The sequence below is a fragment of the Rattus norvegicus genome, chromosome 20 (genome assembly GCF_036323735.1).
Source record: "Rattus norvegicus strain BN/NHsdMcwi chromosome 20, GRCr8, whole genome shotgun sequence".
Classification (NCBI taxonomy): domain Eukaryota; kingdom Metazoa; phylum Chordata; class Mammalia; order Rodentia; family Muridae; genus Rattus; species Rattus norvegicus.
Window position 1 is genome coordinate 5,383,218 of NC_086038.1, and position 14,132 is coordinate 5,397,349.

Below are 14,132 nucleotides of genomic sequence, written 5' to 3' on the forward strand. Positions count from 1 at the left end.
AGACTGCAGGCATTGAGGACAAATCATGAAGTCAGGTATGCAGAGTGAGAGGCAGCCAGAAGGGCAATAGCTGTCTGCCAGCCCCCTCCCCTACTCAGGTTACTTTGTACCTCTTAAACAGGAGAACAAAGCAAGAGTCACTGGGTTCCGGTTCACTCACGCCTAGGTCCCAGTCAAGGGGAGGGAAGTACTCCAGCCAGTGGGTACTCCAGTCAGAGGGTACTCCAGGACCCCATAGGGGTCACAGCCCCTGGGAGGTGGCCGTGGAAGGCCAGAGCCCCGTGGTCCAGAGGCTGCTAATGTTGTGGTTTGCCTTGAAATTTTCTCTGAATTTGGTAAATAAAGGCAAGAGCGTGAGATTTGGACAGAGGGAAAAGTCAGGAGCAAGAGGGGGATTAGATTCAGAGAATAGGGTTAGAGAGGACAGTTGGTGACAGTTGAGCCAGTGGAACCTGAGCAGGAGGGGGAGAGGATGGAATAGTTGAGAGTGAGGGGAGGAGAAGGGAACGGTTTAGAGACAGGATGGGGAACTGAGAAGAGTTAGAGGAGACAGGAGATGGAGAGAGGGGAGAAGCTAGGAGTCGTTGTAAGAGAAAGAGAAACTAAAGCATAAAAGAGTTGATATATTTGGGAGAGTGAGTAAAGAAAAGAGAGAGAGAGGAGAAGCAAGGAGTCGTTGTGGGAGAAGAAGAAGCTGGAGACTTGGTAAATAAAAGGTGCAAGGGATAGATGGTATCGGGCTTTGTATGTTTAAGTGGGCAATTATATCTTACCAATTGGATCTAAGATTATTGTGTGGTGTGTTTTTATATGTAAGAGTCTCAGTGTAAGAAAGTGTGTGGCTGGGCTGTGTTTCCGCCAAGATATCCAGCAGATATCTGGGGCACTGAGGTGTGGAACCCAAGCAGGGTAAAACACCCAGAGAAAAACATTTACCGTTTCATTTTTATTTTTTTATTTTTATTATTTTTTACAACAACATGCTCTGACCTATTTGGTCCCCAGAGGTTGTCATTCCAAGTCTTCCCAACACCATCATCCCTCTTCTCCTCACTGCCCCAGACCTGGGGCTGTCCTCCTGGCTCCCTCTGCTCCTGGTCCATTGGTCTTAAAGGGCAGAGTGTACCCTTCACAGACAGGCTCCTCAGCCTAGAGATCAACACGCCAATGGAAGTCAGTGCACTTGCAGCAGCACACGAATAAACAGAAGGAACTTGGTTGCTGAGAGGGGGCTGGGAGAAAAAGAGTCAGCTCTGTCTGGAGCTGCTCCATATTGCCACTGGCCTCGTCAACATAGGGAGAAAGACTCATGACCCAGGCCAGGTACTAAAAACCCATGGTCATGGTCCCCGTGTCTGACTTGGCCTTATTTTCTGGCTGCTGAAAGGCTTTTACAGAGGTCCAGAGGCCACCAAGCTAAGTCACCTCAAAGTAAGCTTAATGTTCATCCACACTTGGCCTCGCTGGAGTGCAAGACTCCAGGCTCCTCTCCTCACGAGGTGTCCAGTCGTCCAACCTTGCCAGTTCCCAAGCTCTGAGGACGGAAGCGGGAAGCGGCAGCCACTCTCTGAGACACTGTCAGGGGTATTGTTCTCACTTTATGGGCTCTCAAGCTCTAGGAGGACGGAGCTGAGTGAGGGTGTCCTGCCCTGAGCACCTCAGCCCCCAAGCACATAGCCAGGGTCAGAGGGGCCGTCTGGATCCACTAGCAGTCAACCAGCAGAGAAACAGTGGTGGCAGAGCCCTTGGAGCCCAGGGGAGAACTAACGGCTTCAAAGGGAACCCAGCGCTCCCCCCCTCCCCCAGTGTTCCTGTCAAACTTGCATGACAGTAACTCTGGTTCGAATAAACCACGTGTCCGTCTGGGGACCCAAGGGAAGAACCTGGTGGGGTCTTGTTTGTGGAATTTGGCAAGGACACTCAAGCTGGCAAGGGCTCCAATGCTCTCTCTGTACTCTGGCTACAGAAAACTCTACCCAGGCCCTCCAGGAGCCCCGGGGAGCCCAGATAAGCCAGCAAAGTGGCAGTTAGGGTTTCTTAGGGTAAAGGCTCTCTGTGGGTAACAGGACTAGGCCTCATTCCCTCTCAAGTATCCCTAGTTGTTTTCAGAAATGCAGGAAAAAGCTACAGACTGGTGGCCATTCTCAAAGAGTACGGATTAGACATGACATGGCTTTTTCAAAGGGGCCACTGTGCTGCTGCTCTGGGAAGTTCCCTGAACCCTTAAATTCTTCTGTAAATCATTTCAAAACTTGATTCCTTCAGATCCAGGATCTAGCTTAGGCCAACCCACTTAGGAATCTGCAAGCCTTGTTGGGTGCAGGGGTGGGGAGTTACAATGTGAAAGACAGGAAAAAGAAGCAATTGCTAGAAACTGGTCCGGTAGGTTGGGACAAACTACACCCTTGCAAAGTCACTTTGCAAAATCTGTGCTCTGGGTTGACAACGGATGCTCTCAAAGCTGGGCTTCCCTCGACAGGTGTGGAAGTTAACCTAGGAGTCAGAGTCACCAGCCTGGTGACCAGAGATCTTCAAAGCCCCAGGACTGACCCCTTCAAGTCCCCAGGACAGCTAGGAGACCACAGGTCCTTACTGCAGATTGGTGGCTGCTTGGTCTCAGAATGAGTGGAGGGCAGAGCAGTTTGGGCTTGGGGCAGATGAGCAAGGAGCAGAATGGAGCTCTGAGGGGATTGTTTGGGGAAAGAGTTAAAGATGCTGTTGGGACTTGAGACCCTACCCTCTGTGACCCTGCAGGGTCTGGCACAGTCCTCAAATCTCTCCCTTGGTCTATATGGAGTTGGCTTTTTTTCTCTCAGTTTTAGGGTTGTTTTACTACCCAGAGGCCCTTGATCTAGAGACGTGGGTATCAGGAGGCCATAGACCTCAAGACTAAGGGCAGCTGAGATAGGGGTCTCGGTGGCCACTCTGCTCAGCCAGTAGTAGCCACAGCACCCTACAAGCCAAGGGCATGTGGGAATTTACTTAGTGCCATTCCCATCATTCTTGTCGGTGCTTACCAAGGGAACCACTGGGGCTCAGACTCCTCCACTGGCATACGCTCATTGCCTGGGAGAACCAACAATGGCTCTGGGCTCGAATCTCACCTCTTCCTGCACCACGCTGCAAAGGGATTGTCCCCAAGGACATCCCTCAAGTCAACCAAAGAAAGAGTCCCAAGACTGAGGCTGCTTGGGTCTACTCATGCCAGGACCCCTCCCTCTGTACTCATATGTTATAGTCTGTTAGGACAGGACAGGAGCTCGAGCCGTCTTGCTACTTGCCTTAACCTTTGAACTTGAGATGGTAGACAGGCACTGAATGTGCCTCAGGCTACCAGGAAGGGGATGCAAGGACCAGGCCCTCTGGCTTCCTATGGAGGCCTGTCGGACAGCTGTTCTTTAGAACACCACTGTGACCTGCTCGTACACTGGTGAGCCAGACGGAGTGGATAGGCCCTGCAAGTCCAGGCATAGACTCTGAAGCCGGGGATCTACTACTCCATCTCTGGAGTTTCATTTCTCCACGTCAGAGCCTTCAGGTGCCCTTTGGCCTGGAAATCTTCAGCCTTCTGGGATCTCCTGACTGAGGAGGACATTGGAAGTGTGAGTGCCAATGAATTGAATTTCAAAGTCTTCTAGTCCTAGCAAGAATAACGAGATGGGTTTGAAAAAGACTTTGATCTTGAAATTGGTAGTCCTAGACCAAAGTCTTGGATTTGCCACTGACTAGCTGTGTGACCTTGAGCCAGTCCTCTAACAACCCCTAAGTTTCAAGGTGTGTAGGCGCGCGCGCGCACACACACACACACACACACACACACACACACACACACACCCTTGCCCTCAGAGTTTTCGTAAGGATCAAGTGAGATAAGGCACTCCAAGACTCCTCTATAAGGTGGTTGACAGTGGGATTCGAGGTCCTGAGGCTTTAAAGGGGAGGTGCTTCTGCAGGGAACAGATATGAAGATAAGAAGAGGGCTAGAAGACAAGTTTCTTCTACTGTCCCTCCTCAATGTGGGGATGGGGGACTCCAAAATTCTGGGGCTGCCAGTCTGGCTACGAGCTGCTCAAGTGGTAAGGGGCCTCTCTCTGAGTGTGGGAAGCGAAGCCTCACTGGCGGCAAGGCAAGGATTCCCCCAGATCTTTTACTGCGTGCCATAAATAACTATCCTGTTTTATTTTCCTTTTATAGCCTCTTCCAGGCCATTTCTGGCGATTTACTCTCTGCTCTGGGCCAATTGTGTTAGCAACGGTTTCCTGGTCTTTATCTTTATCTTTCTCTGTCCGCACTTGGGATCTTGGTGACTGACCCAGCAGCAGCTGGAGGGCAGCTTCCGAGGCCACCTGTTGGCAAAAGCACCAGGGCCAGGAACACAAGAGAGACTAGGAGAGAAGACATCTGGTGGCTCCACACTGCACGGGATTTCACACCTGGCTTCTGCGGCAGGACCCCTCCTCCTGGGAGGCAGCCAGGGCTTCAGCTACCAGAATGGGAGGGGGAGCCAGGAGAGAGACTGCTAGCTAGGTTTCATGGTCAACCACCTGTGAGGTGCTGGTGCCTGCCTAGGGGTCTATTCTACTTCTGGTTTGGCCACCACTGGTCAAGACCCCTCTGCAAATCCCTTCCACTAACTGGCTGCCAGTCTCCTCATTCGTAGAGACGGGGATGATCCTGGCCACACCATGTACCACCTCAGCTTGTCTTCTGCCAAGTGATGAGTACCATAGCCAGTAACTACCAACGGTCAAGCGCAGTCTTCTGGTTCTTAAGGCATTGGCCTTTCCAGAGGGTGAGGGCGGGCGGTGACAGCTTAGGGAAGATCTGAGGAGTGCGCCAGGGCTGGGTGACAGCATCTGATGTCTCCCTGTACCCCAATTGACGCAAAAGCAATGCTGCCTCTCCTGTCGTCCACCCAGGACAGCCCCCGGCCTCACTGTCAGTTACTCCCAGGAGCAGCCTAAAGGAGAGAGCCCTACACACCAAGCAGGTGATGAGCGGGAGGGGCCAGGGTGGGTGGCAGGGCCCCTGGGGGCTGAGTGGAGCTAGACAGGAGCGGTCTGCATTCCCCATGCCAAACAGAAGGCGGGAGCGGCCTGTCTACGCAGACCATCTTGAGAGATGTGCAGGACGGACGAGTGGCCGGAAGTGTGGGTACTGGGTGAGAGGAGAGAGAGCAAGGTGGAGGCTGGAGGAAGGGTTGTCCATCTCTGGGACTGCCAGCTCATCTCTGGAACAGGGCTGGGCTCGACACGCTCTGCCTTCCACGCATCCGACTGCCTCAAGAGTGTCCAAGACAGCCAGCCACTCAGATTCAGGTAAGGAAGAGGGGGCAAAGACACATGGGCGGCGGGAGGAGGGTTCCTCGATTCGCAGTGCCTCAGAGAACACCCCCAACTACAGAGAACAGTAGAATCTACACTCAGTCTCGCCAATAAACAGGTTTACATACAACTCTCAGGGTTTTATATTTAGAGAAAAAAAAAAACAAACCTAAAAACAAAGAGTTTCCAAGGTGTGCGCTGGGCCTGGTGCCAAGCCCTTCACTGGGTGCTCTGGAGTGTGTGGGCCATCACTACCTTGGCGAGCTCAGTTCAGCGGGACCACTGAGGTGGCTTTTGTGCCAGAGGTCACAGAGGACTGAAGGGGCAGGCAACTATGGGCTGGGGGGATGATGTAAGGAGACATTTTACAATTTATCAAGATTCCAGTACAGGTCCCTCCCCCCACACCTCCCTCTCTACCCTACCCCAGACAGGAATTTTCTCCCTTAAGTTTCGTAAATTCGTTAGCAATGCCTTAGTGGCCATCCTGGAGCAAGGCCATCTCAAGGAAAGCAATTTCAATGTGAAGTCAGCTCAGGGAGTGGGGAGGGGGCTCCAGGTGTGACTGGGGGCTGTAGGAGACCCCATATGTGCTTGATATATTGACGCCGTTTGCATGGAGGTCCACCTCCAGAGACAGCTAGGCAGTGCAGCTCTGGCAGGAGCTGGCCAGACTCTCCTCACCCTCAAAGCCTCCTTCTTCCATCCCTAGCCGAAGCTTCTAGCAAAACTCCACTTCAGCTTTCTGGGTTTCCCCGGCTTTTAGCAACCAGCCTGGATTTAGCTGGTCTAGGTTTTGGCTGAGAATAACCTGTTAAAAATCAAACAAATGAGAAAACTTGCCCATTGCTTGTACAGCACTCCACCACCCATGGCCAAATCAATCTCTCTCTCTCTCTCTCTCTCTCTCTCTCTCTCTCTCTCTCTCTCTCTCTCTCTGACGTACACCCCTTGTGAGGCAAGGTTAATCTGGAATATATTTCGATAGTTTACTAAGCCAGCAAAGTCCCATTCCCTAGCAATTATGGACGATTCCAGGGGCACGAGACCCTTATATTCAGAGGTTCTGGAGAGTTCCTCTAGTTTGGCCTGAAAGACAAACTGAGAGCCGCAAGGCTGTGGCTCCTAGATGCAAGCTGTCTGGTGGTGTGTCCCTGAACACTCTCTGAGGAAAAGGCCAGTGCAGTTCCCGGGTCATGTGCGGGCTGGCTGGGGAAATCATTCTGTCTCCAAATTCACGTAAGGGGTTTAAGATGTGGGACTAGCCGTGTGCTCCATCGAGCTCTTGGTCAATCCCCCCACCCCCACCCGCCCCTTTACAGCAGCCACCCAGGCCCCTCTGCCTACTACTGTAGGACCGTTCTGAATGCCCGAATAAGGGGACACGACCCTACCTCACCCACTTTTTGGAGGGGATCTGTGTAGTGACGATTTTTTTTTCCCTTCGAGAACTCTAGGATTTTGGTTTCCTTAAAAAACACAGAAATATTATGAGAATGTGCTTCTGTGTCGGGTGGGGGTGGGAGTGGGGGATGGGCTGCTTCCGTCTGTCCAAAGCAGCTGGCCATGATTTGCCTCGTGCTCTCAGCAGACGCATGGTTTCGCCAATTGCAGATAGTTTCTGCGGTGGTGTGACCTTTGGAATCCTGGGGACTTTTCAGAGGGCTCCCCCTCCCCCTCCGCCCCGCCCTGAGAGGTGGTTGTTCGTTGTAGAGGGAGGTTGGTTGTGGTTTGTTAGTAGCCGAGGTCAAAGCAGAAACAAAAGAAATCAGATGTGCAATTTCTTTCCACCTCTCTCCTCTCTCTTTCCCCTCTCTCTTACCTAGTGTTGGGAGGGCAAAACCAGTGGGGGAGGGCAATAAAGGGTGGGAAAAAGAAGAACCCACAAAAGAGCAAAGACCAGCTATCCATCTGGGCTTCTCTAAAACCAGTTACAGTCTGTGTGTCTTTCTGCTTCCCACTTCCATGATGTCTCAGGGTTTGGACTATGGAGAGGCCAAGAACTTAACCAAAATAATAAGGACAACACAAAGTATCTTAATACTCTTGACCCTCATGGGTCTGGCCTCTCCTAGCTTCTCATTTTCCTTCTGGAAAAAATTGTTGGGAGTTTGGTCCTTTTCAGGACCAGAGAGGCAAGATGACCAAAACACAAGCTTGCCTGTCTCTTTGCAGGAGGCTAGGCTAACCAGCAAGCTGCAAGACCTGCTGTATTCCTGGGTTATCGGGACAGTGCACCCTGACAAAGACTGCTTAGCTAGGTACACTTCTTGCCCTCTATTTAAACCCAAACCTCATGTCATGGCCTGGAAGATGGGACATGAAGGTCACAAGATCTCCGGTTCCTCTTCCCAGTGTGGCCACATTGAATAAATCTTCATTTTCTGCCTTTTTTTTTTTTTTTTTGGCCATTGTGGTTGTGATTTATTTGACCCATTGAAGACGGGTGGATGAACCTAGCGTTGTTTATGAGGATGGCAAGGGACCAAGCTTTGACTCCTAACACAAATACGACCCAAAACTTTCAGTGATGGACTCTTATCTGATACGGTCACTTCGCAGCCAAATCTCCCTCTGCCTCCAAACCCGATCCATTTGCCTCATGTTCTTAAAACATCTTATTTAAAAGGGACGCTTTGGGGGATGGGGAAGGGGAGGCAGAGATGGGTGACAGATGGAAATCACTTCCAGCGAGTTCTATGAGAGCACTCTTGGTTAGTTTGCCTCCTCTCCTGTCGCCACTCCCTCCTACCAGACTCTGGGAGCTTGTGGGAAGGGCAGAGTGGACAGGAGAGAGGCAGATCCTAAAAGAGGACAGATGATCCAGTGTAGGAGAGGACGCTGCAGACCAGGAACATTAGAAGTCTGGCAGGCCATCCATCTCTTGTGTCCAGAGGCTGCTGGTGGAGGGGGCAAGGTCTTCTGACCTCAAGGTAGATGGAAATAGAGCCTTAAAAAGTACTCAAAAAACTTCTGGCCAGGGCTTTCAGTCTAATTGGTTGAAATGACAGCAGCTCCTGGAACCACCCTATTCCCATCTCTCTCCTCACTCAATGCCATAGAACAGGCAATAGTCGATTCCAGTTCAAGACTTTAGAAGGTAACCTCTAAATAAAGAGGGTTTTGGCCTCGAGGACAATCCGGTGTGTCAAGGCATCCGATCTAGCTGAGACTTCCACCGGAGCCGAAAGCCCTCAATAATTTCCGGGCAGTTTAATCCAGGCCCTCTCAAAGTGCATTAAGGGTATTCAATTCTCCAAAGTTCAGAGGGGCTGCTCTGTCTGACAACGGGACAGGATATTTGAAATCAGAGATGTCTCTGGAAACTCTCTCCTTCGATCCTTTCCTTTAGCCCGGGAGTCCGGGGTAGCGGAGGTCTGCACGTTTACACTCCTTGGGACCTCAAAGCAGAGTGACCCCAAGGTTGGTGGAGCTGTGTGAAAAAGGGCAAGGCGCTGGGCTTGTTTGGCCCCACCCCCAGGATCTCTAGCCTACGACGGTTGGAGACAGTTATGGGCGTGGCTAGAGCTGGATCGAGGCTGATTGACACTTCCCAACCCCCTACCCCAGATCTCTGCGGAGTCCACTGGCAGCCGCAGGCTTGGTGTGGGCGGCTTGACCATACTCCCCGAGCAGGGAGGCACCGAGGGGCGTGGCACAGCAGGTTTGACCACACCTCCAGTCCCACGGTGTGCAGCGGTTGGTGGTTCTGAGGGGCGGGGATAAATGTGGCCACACCCACAACTGGTTTTTCTTGGCGTTTGTCTCGGGTCAAAGACAGGTTGTTGAAGGCTGGGGTGCTTTCACATTTCTGTGCAGTGGGGATCTGTCTCCGCGCTCTCCCCTGCGTCCCTTCACACGGCCGTTTAAGGTTTCCGCCCGTAGTAGAGGAACCTGGCGCTGGTCCCCAGTAGAGACCGTTCACGGGTGCAGGAGAAAGTGGGGATCAGAGGACACTTAACTGTAGGCCGCTTCACGCGTGGTACCAGAGAGATTGAAAATGCCTTTTCCTCAAACCTGCCGCTCTCCGGAGCCTCTGTTCGTACTGGGGGCCAGTCGCAAAGCAAGATCCAGGAAAGACAAGGCTTGCAGACATCGAAACTAAGAGCAGGATAGACATTGCAGGGACATCATGATAGATGGAGTATGTCAGGGTGGAGGCCCCTCACCCAGGGATGTATGGTCTGGGTCTGGGACAAGCATTCGCTCCCTTGGCCCAAAGGGATTAATACTGTGAGATACTCTGTGGATGGCGCACCTCTGGGCATGAGCTTCTTATCCGGGCACACATGTGAGCCTCTTGAAGAAATGCTGGCATGAGGGGGGGACAAGGTACCCGAGAGAGAATACGGAATACTCAGACTGAGGTCAATCAGCTCTTAGCTAGCAGAAGTTAGTGACTTCCTTGGCCACTCAGGTCTGGTTGGAGACAGGGAGACAGGGGGGAAAAAAAATCAAGGGACTCTGATCAGCCAGCAACACACAGGCTCTTAAGTAGGACTGGAGAACCTTTGGATAATAGAGTGGAGGATCCTCAGTGGGGTAGCTACCCACTATATTTAGGGGATATTTCTTGACTCATGTGATGGGTTTGTCAGTGAAGTAGGGGGAAGATTTGGGGCTTTTTCTGATTGTCAAGATGCTCAGAAATGTCTTTCACAGATGAGAGGAGAACCTTTGGGACTCTGAGTTTTTCATCTGGGAAGGGGGACCTTTCATTCCTGCATTCTCTCTGCCTAGGACCCAGAGTGTAATAAGACACTGTGACAATCTCCCCAATGTCCCCTTCTAGGGAAGAAAGAGCCAAGGGGGGAGAGAGAGTCTCGGATCAGCCACTTGGCGGGCTCCTTCATTTCTTGGGTGTTCTGAGAGGGGTTTACCAGGCCTCAGGCCAAGGATGACCCTAAGGGGCTGCATTTTTAAGGCTTTGCTCAGGTGAGAAATGTGAATCTGTGCAAGACTGCCAAGGCCTTCCTTTCTCCTAATGCTCACCCATTTCTTGACCTTGAGGGGCAGACTCGCCAGGGCAGTTCACCTCTCCCCCCTCTCCCACCCCAATTCTGAACAAAACAATCGTCGCACTTGTGACTTACATACTGGACCTTGGAGGCCAACAGGACAGGCACAGGTGTTAAGATTCACAACAGCAGTGGGCCACCAGGGGCAGCTGTGGAGCTGAGGGGCAAAGTGGCCTGCATCCAAGAAGCTGGGGCCATCTGAATTTTGACCTCTGGGGTACGCAGCCAGGGCAGGGTCCCCCTTTGCTCATCCTTTTAGAAGAATCAATTCTTTCTAGAGTCAAAGGGGTTCACTTCCTCACGAACCACGAGGGACTTCTAGGTAGGCACTGTACCTTCCTGCTGCCCCAAAATTATACTATGTATACAGAGTCTTATTATTCTTACCTGATCAGCCTAAACAAAAGGACTAGTGTTCTAGAAGAACCATGGAGGCCTGCCTTCTTGGCCCCAAGAGACTGAATCAAAAGGGGGCCTGCTTTTGAGGTAGGGGCCCCTGGATTTTGTGGGGGGAACCGATGGCCATGCCTCTTTGCTGGGACTTTGAGGGCAGCTGGGAGGGGAAGGGGGTTGTGTCTGGAACTGTCCATACCCCTGCCCTGACTCCATTGTCCCAGGACAGTTTGGTAGTCTTCATTTGAGCTTGTTTCATTGGCTGTGGCAGAAAACTTGATTCCAACGAAACCCCAGAATTAGAGCCTCTGTAGGCCAGCAGGGACCTTGGACAATGTGATGACATAGAGACCATCAGAGTCGTCGCTGTCCCTCATGCGAGGTTGCGAGGCTCTAATGTAGACTGGTCACAGCAGCTGATGCGCGAGGGGGGTATAACACAAGGAAAGCTGCTCAGACCCTTTGTGGCAGACTCGACTTCCTCAAAGGGGCTGAGCTGGGCCGTTCCCTGCTAGGCTGACCTCACCCCACACATGCACAGACAGCCTCTGTCACCAGTTAGTGAGTCCAGAAGGGAGGCTTCCCCTGGACCAAGCACCAGGTGCGCTTGACCAATAGCGCTTGGCTTTTTTCACTCTAGAGGAACAAAAGAGCCCTCTCAACAGAATATCAGACGAGATAGGAGTGGTTCTCTGAGAATTCTCGACAGTGGGCACTGTCAACCATCTATGTTAAGGACTTGGGAGCTTGGCAATTGATGATTGGCCAAACCCTTGGGAGACACTCTGGTGGACACGCAGGCAGACAGTCTGGATTCTGGGGTGGGGTGGCAGTTACAGTCTGTTAGAACTGTCCTAGAGGTGGGGGCCCAAACCAGAGGGCAACAAAAGTACCTTGACTCCTTACTTGGATGTTGGGTAAAACGGAACGTGAGAGAGTCCCCTCCTTGAGAGGGAGGACCTGTTTGTGGGGTTTTATGAACTCAGGCCACCTGTTCCTGCTAGGTTGACCTTAATCCCACACAGGCTCGGCCTCTGTCACCGGCTCCTGAGTCCTGTGGCAGGCCCGCCTCAGGTTTAGACAGAAAACCAGGAGGCTGAGGGGCAAATGATACCACCAGTGGTCTAGGCAAGAGCAAACCCTGGGTGGACAGAGCGGGCTCCAACTGAGCACCACAGAGACTGGGCCACCAGGGGGAGGGGGTGGGGGTGGTGTGTGTGGGGGACATGGCTATGGTGGGACTGAGGTTGGAGAGCTGGCAGAAGACTGGGACAAGCCACCTCCCAGAGTGGTTTGGCTTCTTGGAGCCCTGGTGTTTTCCGGCCAGAGTCATTTGTGCTGGAACATACTGTGAGGTAAACGGTGGCTCCTGGGCTATAAAATTGGCTATGGTAGTGGTGGTGGGCATCCCTGTGAACTTGGAAACACCCTTAAGCTAGTCCTTCTGGTGCCGTGGGCAACTCCAGAGGCCAGGTTGTGGTGGGGAGTTGGGGGAGGGGAAGTGGGGGGTGGGAGGGGCTAGCAGAGGACCAGGAAGAAGAGGGCCTTGGAGGTAGAGCCTGCGCCTTTCCTCTGGCCTCGTACTTGTGGAATGTAAGGCCTTTGACTGTGCAGGTCCCTCACAGTTCTCTCCATGCGGCTTGTCCTAAGCTGCCTGGCACTCAGCACGCCGTGTGCTAAAGACTTGGGACTGTGCTGGGTATAGTTCCCAAGCTGCTACTCTCCAGCCCGGGTTTGTTCCAGAAAAGCATGAGGGAGAATGGGAGGTTGGACCTAGTGGCCTGAGCCTTCTCTTCATTTAGGGTGTCAGAAATATTTCAATAGCACACAACCTAAGCAAAGGTGGCCACATCTCACTGTGGGTGGGGAACACCCTGTTTGGACAGGAAGTCTAATTCCAATTAGACTTTTCCAGATCCATTGGAATAACAGCAGCAGAAGGCACCTTGGCGGGATCCGGGGACGGGACCAGGGGCGGGACCGGGGGGCGGGGCGGGGGCGCTAAGATGCAGACTGTAGCATGCCCGCGGTGAGCCGGAAATGCCTACAATACAGGCTTAGAAGAAAGAAGTTCCCCGTGGCAGGGAAATCAATAAAGTAAAGCTGATTATATGAGTTGATAAGCAAGAGGGCTTCGGCCCAGCGATCCTTGAACTCTGCCTGTAGCCAGGAAATAAGTTGTGTAGTAAATATTCAGAGTCTTGGAAGAGGAGACAGCCGCTGAGAACACGCATACTCACTGTGCCCCAGGCCCAGGCACAGAGAAAGCCGTTGCTTCCCTTGTTCCCGTGTCACAGCCTGTACCCTTTACCCTACTCTTACCCACAGTACACAGTCTGGAAGCTATGGGGCCCTCCATGCCTGGGCCCTGGCAGAGGACACACACCTTGAAAAGGAGGTGTCAGAAACTGGGCTATGTTAGATCACCCCTTAGGAGATGCCCATTTTTCTGCCCACCAACACACTCCCCTACCCCACCCCCTTCATTTCTGGAGGTTTCCCAGCCCCTGCCTCCTCAGCAATTCCCTTTGGCGTGTGGCTTCGTTTGCAGATCGTCCTTGCTTTCAACTTTAGAAGGAACAGGGCTGCCACCAGAGAGGCTTGTATGTACATTCCTGGACAGAGAGAGTGGCTTTGCTTCCCAAGGAGGGTCTGCCACTGCCTGCTCCCTGGAGTGAGGGTCTACTACCTTCTCTAGATCAATACCTGGCATCTCGATCTGACTAACTGGGCCAGGAGAAGCTGTCGGGACAGTTACTCACCCCATCGGCTAACTGGAAGAGGAATAGAGAAGGCCCTGGGGCAGGCCCAGCCCTTTCCACAGGCCCTCCCTCAGCAGGTGCTGGCACTGAGGGCTGTGTCTTCAGGCCAAGAGGCAAACACAGGGGCTGCAGACTCGGCTGGCACATTAGCTGGGGACCTCAGCCGGAAAACATCCCAAGCTGCTTAGCTGAGACAAAATTTCCTAGCTTGATGGTTGGAGGGAGGAGGGGGAGGGAGGGGGAGGGGGAGGCGGAGGGGAAGGGGAAGGGGCAAGGTATCGGGTGTGCTTAGGTGGGAGACAGCTCCAGCCAGATGCACTGGCTCACATTGTTTCTTCCATGAATTAATTGTAGGAATTTATTAATTCCTCAAAGTTTGGATCTCCCAAGGGCCTTCCTCTGAGAATCTCTCACTGTTACTGCAGCAAGCAATCTTTCTGCCTCTGAACAGAGGGCTTTGAAATGGAGCAGAACCACATGGAAGCCCATGCCACCTCAGTTGAGAGGTGCAATAGCTGCTGGGCTCTTCACACATTCAGAGCCAACAATTCCCAATGAGGGTGTGGCACCCCAAACAGGAACTTCCTTCTAGGTGATCCCTCTCTTTTTTCCAAAATTGACGGCAGGGACCTGTC

General features: G+C 52.5%; 1 long non-coding RNA gene across 1 annotated transcript in view; it reads right to left on the reverse strand.

Annotated features, from left to right (window-relative positions):
- The window catches only part of LOC120098818 (uncharacterized), a 33,311-nt gene extending 21,396 nt beyond the window's left edge, over positions 1-11,915 (reverse strand). Inside the window, exon 1 of the long non-coding RNA XR_005497392.2 lies at positions 111-11,915. This is a non-coding gene — a long non-coding RNA (uncharacterized LOC120098818). The remainder of the gene's footprint in view (positions 1-110) is intronic.
- Between the last annotated feature and the right edge of the window lie 2,217 nt (positions 11,916-14,132).